Source organism: Neovison vison, chromosome 1, assembly GCF_020171115.1.
Source record: "Neovison vison isolate M4711 chromosome 1, ASM_NN_V1, whole genome shotgun sequence".
NCBI lineage: Eukaryota > Metazoa > Chordata > Mammalia > Carnivora > Mustelidae > Neogale > Neogale vison.
In genome coordinates, this window is record NC_058091.1 from 168,171,450 (window position 1) to 168,176,336 (window position 4,887).

Below are 4,887 nucleotides of genomic sequence, written 5' to 3' on the forward strand. Positions count from 1 at the left end.
GTTCTGTCTTCAGTGGGTGATGTCAGTGATGATAAATAGCGCTCATCAGAAGGCCTCCAGTTGGTCCATCGTGACAGGTTGTTGAGAAAACCACATACACTCTTCATTTAACATTCAAGTCCAGCTGGCAGGTCACAAACAAATAGGAATTTTGATGCCTGAGGATTTAATTTTTAATTCCACGTGGAGGAATTTTGAAATCATGGAACATCAGTTTCCCTATCACATGAAGTAATAAGTAAATACTTGAGCCTCAGCTTATGACAGTTAAGGTCATGAAGCAGTTTAGATTTCTGTTACATCTCTAGTGGAGCAGAGCAACGATTTGCTTGGAAAACACCTGGGAAGAAATCTCTGCTAAATATTCCAGACCATAATTGGCCAACACGAGAAACTTTTTGTCTGCCTGTAGGAATTTTTTCTTAGTTACCTGTCTTCACAGTAGAAACTACATGGTAAGTGTTACTTACTTAATTTAGTAAGAAGAGCTGCCGGGTAGAAATACTTTTTGTTGTAAAAACCATAACTGATTATTCAGATACAGGGTTTGTTTGTCAAAAATATTGCCATTTTTGTAAGGGCATTATACAAAGATTTGAGTTGTTTGGCTTACGTTTTAAACATAGAACACATGGGATTTTCTTCTGTGACAAAGAGTGAAACCAGGCTGGGTTCCCCTCCGTTACTCACAGGAGGCATTTGCCAATATAACAAGGCTCCTGTTCTTTTGTTTTTTGTTTTTGTTTTTGTTTTTTTTTTTTTTTAGAGGAACATTTTTTTTTAAGATTTTATTTATTTATTTGTCAGAGAGGGCGAGAGAGCGAGCACAGGCAGATAGAGAGGCAGGCAGAGGCAGAGGGAGAAGCAGGCTCCCTGCTGAGCAAAGAGCCCGATGTGGGACTCGATCCCAGGACGCTGGGATCATGACCCGAGCCGAAGGCAGTGGCTTAACCAACTGAGCCACCCAGGTGCCCCAAGGCTCCTGTTCTTGAACTTTACTGGGAATTTAAGAAAGATGAAATTCTGCCTCAGAAGCACAGCATAAATTAATCGCAGGCCTCTGATGCAGTCCACATACAGTAGCTGCCATAATAGTTGAACTGTATGTTCTGACAAGGTGTTTTATTTTTTGTTCGAAGCTTTTATTTGAATTCCAGTTAACATACAGTATAGTACTAGTTTCAAGTGTAGAGTTCTGCAATTCCATGCTTCCATACAACACCCGATGCTCAGGTCCTCATCACAGCCAGTCGCCTCCTTGGTCCCTGTCACCTGTTTCTCACCTAATTACCCCACCCCCACCCTGGTAACCAGCAGTGTGTTCTCTGTCCTCTAGTCTGTTTCTTGGTTTGCCTCTGGTTTCTTGGTTGTCCTCCTATGTTTGTATAGCTTCTTAAATCCCTCATATGAATGAAGCCATATATTTGTCTTCCTCTGACTTCTTTGCTTAGCATTGTACTTGAGCTCCATCCATGTTGCTGCAAATGACAAGATTTTATCGTTTTGGTGGCTGAGTAATAACTATGTCCGATCCATATACCACATCTGCTTTATGCGTTCATCCATTGGTGGACATTAGCGCGCTCTTCCATGGTTTGGCTCCTGTTGATAATGCTACTAGAAACGGGTGCATATATCCCTTCGAGTCCGTTTTTTGTATCCTTTGGGTAAAGGCCTAGCGGTGCAGTTGCTGGGTTGTAGGGTAGCTCTGTTTTTTAACTTTTTGAGGAACCTCTGGTTACCAGGGCATTTTGCTGATGTCCTTTGCTCCACAGAGGCTTTTTAGTTTGATGAAGGCCTACTTGTTCATGATTGTTTTTGTTGCCTTCGCTTTTGGTGTCAGGTCCAAAAAATCATCACCAAGACAAATAATCCAAGCCTGCCTATGTCTGCTGCTAGGAAATTTATGGGCTCAGTTAGTACATTTCAGTCTGGTCCATTTTGAAAGCTAGGTTTTTATGAGGCTTTTTTTTTTTTTTTTTTAAGATTTTTGTTTATTTGACAGAGATCACAAGTAGACAGAGAGGCAGGCAGAGAGAGAGAGAGAGGGAAGCAGGCCCCCCGCTGAGCAGAGAGCCCCATGCGGGACTCGATCCCAGGACCCCGGGATCATGACCTGAGCCGAAGGCAGCGGCTTAACCCACTGAGCCACCCAGGCGCCCCTATGAGGCATTTTTTAAAGTGCAGCTGAGTAGGTGGTTTCAGCTTCTGCTTCTCTCTCAGGTGTTCTCTTTCATCAGAATGTTCAGAGCAGGTAAATAAAATTGACACCGGCTATTACTTACCTGGCAGCAAATTATCCTGTTAAGTGTTACAGTTCATAAAATTGAAAACTATTCCCCCGAGTAATGTCAAAGAACTAGATGCTGTAGAAATTGGAAATGATTTGGCCAAGTCTCTTGGTCGTGGCTGAGTTGAGACTTACTCTCAAGTTTCCCTGATTCCACTTTTCTGTGAAAGCACACATCATTGGTCCAAAACTCCCATCAGTTCGATTCTTGTTCATAGCTGTACTGCGAAATGAGCTGTGATGAAATGGAAAGTAATGGTTAATAGAGAGTTTTACTACTTGGATTCCACCTTCACATGTTTCTTCACTACAGTTGATAGATAGCTTCGGCCATCAAAGTGGTTAAAATGGTATGGTCATTTGAATTTAAAATTACGTTTTAAGTATGTAGGCACATACCAGTACCTAAAGCTCATCTTGACATGACGAAATGAAGACAAAACTTCGTCAGGAAGGTGCACTGACTTTTTAAATCCTCCCCAATTTGAAGTTTGTGATTACCACAAAACTTTATGCAGATGAAGTATTTTAAATGGAAACATCCACTACTACTTAACAAGCTACCTTTTCAAATATGGTCAGAAGGATTCATTTCAAATAACAGCACCAAGAGCAGTGTCAGTAATTGGCTTAGTAGATCGAATGATCGAATGTTTGTAAGTAAATAGGTCAAAACAATTTTTTTTTTAAGATTTTATTTATTTGACAGAGAGAGATTACAAGTAGGCAGAGAGGCAGGCAGAGAGAGAGAGGAGGAAGCAGGCTCCCCGCTGAGCAGAGAGCCCGATGCGGAACTCGATCCCAGGACCCCGAGATCATGACTGGAGCCGAAGGCAGTGGCTCAACCCACTAAGATTGATTTTTTTTTTTTTTTTTTTTTTTTGCTGTCTCCAGCTAAATCCTTAAGCTCAAGTTTTGTTTGGTTGATTAATTGGTTTTGTTTTATTTTTTTTTGTTGTTTTTTTTTTTTTTTGATAGAGGAAATGTAAAGTCAAGGACAGGTTCATTTTACAATTTGGTCAATCCAGACTTGGATATAGGTGATGTGAATACACTTAATTTGAGTCATGTGGGGAAGCTGACTAGTTCTATATTGGTAATTAATTTTTTTTTTAAGATTTTTATTTATTTATTTATTCGACAGATCACAAGTAGGCAGAGAGGCAAGCAGAGAGAGAGGGAAGCAAGCTCCCCGCTGAGCAGAGAGCCCGATGCGGGACTCGATCCCAGGACCTTGAGAGCATGACCTGAGCCGAAGGCAGAGGCTTTAACCCACTGAGCCACCCAGGTGCCCCGGTAATTAATTTTTAAAAATAGAATGCAAAAAAAAAAAAAAATAGAATGCAGTGGGGTGCCTGGGTGGCTCAGTCAGTTAAATGTCTGCCTTTGGCTCAGGTCACAATCTCAGGATTCTGGGTTCAAGTCTTATCGGGCTCCTGGCTCAAGGGGGTATCTGCTTCTCCTTCCCTGTCTGCCACTCCCCCTGCTTGTGCTCTCCCTCTTTCTCTCAATTTGTCAAAACCTTAAAATATATATGTATAATGCAACAGAATGATGAACCTCTAAATACTTGAACAGCCCGGGTTCAGAACACTTGGCAAATTTTGTTTTGTCTCTTCCTCAACATATTTTCCTATCATATTTGTTTACAAATGCCAGTTACCATATCATTTCACCCATATTTCTGTTTACCTTTTAACAGTTGGAGTTTTAAAAAATACCCTGCCATTATACCTAACAAAATAATTTCTTATCTGAGGCTGACTCTGTTTTTAAAGTTTGTCTTAAGAAAGTATCATTTTAGGGACGCCTGGGTGGCTCAGTTGGTTGGACGACTGCCTTTGGCTCAGGTCATGATCCCGGAGTCCCGGGATCGAGTCCTGCATCGGGCTCCCAGCTCCATGGGGGAGTCTGCTTCTCCCTCTGACCTTTTCCTTGCTCATGCTCTCTCTCACTGTCTCTCTCTCAAATAAATAAATAAAATCTTTAAAAAAGTATCATTTTATAGTTGCATGCTTTGAATCAAGACTCAGCAACCACACGTTGCTAATATGTCTCAGGACCTTTAGTATCATGGTGTGTACCTTTTGCTTCCTGCCATTCTGTTTCTTTGCTAATGAAACTGGCTCATTTGTCCATATTCAGTATTATACCAGAGCGGTGTCCATTTCTAGAGTCCCCACTGATTCTATAAACTAATAGTTGATGAAGTTGATGATTTAAATTTTTTTTTAATTTTAATTCATTTTTAATATTAATTAGAGCATGAGAGAGGGTAGGGCCAGGGCGGGAGAGGTAGAAGCAGACTGCCTACTGAGCAGGAACACTGACATGGGGTTTGATCCCAGGACCCTGGGATCATGACCTGAGACAAAGGCAGACACTGAACTGACTGAGCCAACCAGGTGAACCAGATGGAATTTTTAAAAACTAGAATTCCTTCCTTTTTTAAAAAAATTATTTTTATTAACGTATAATGTATTATTTGTCCCAGGGGTACAGATCTGTGAATCATCAGGCTTACACATTTCACAGCACTCACCATAGCACATAACCTCCCCAGCCACCCTCTCCCTACTCCCCTAAACCCCAGCAAC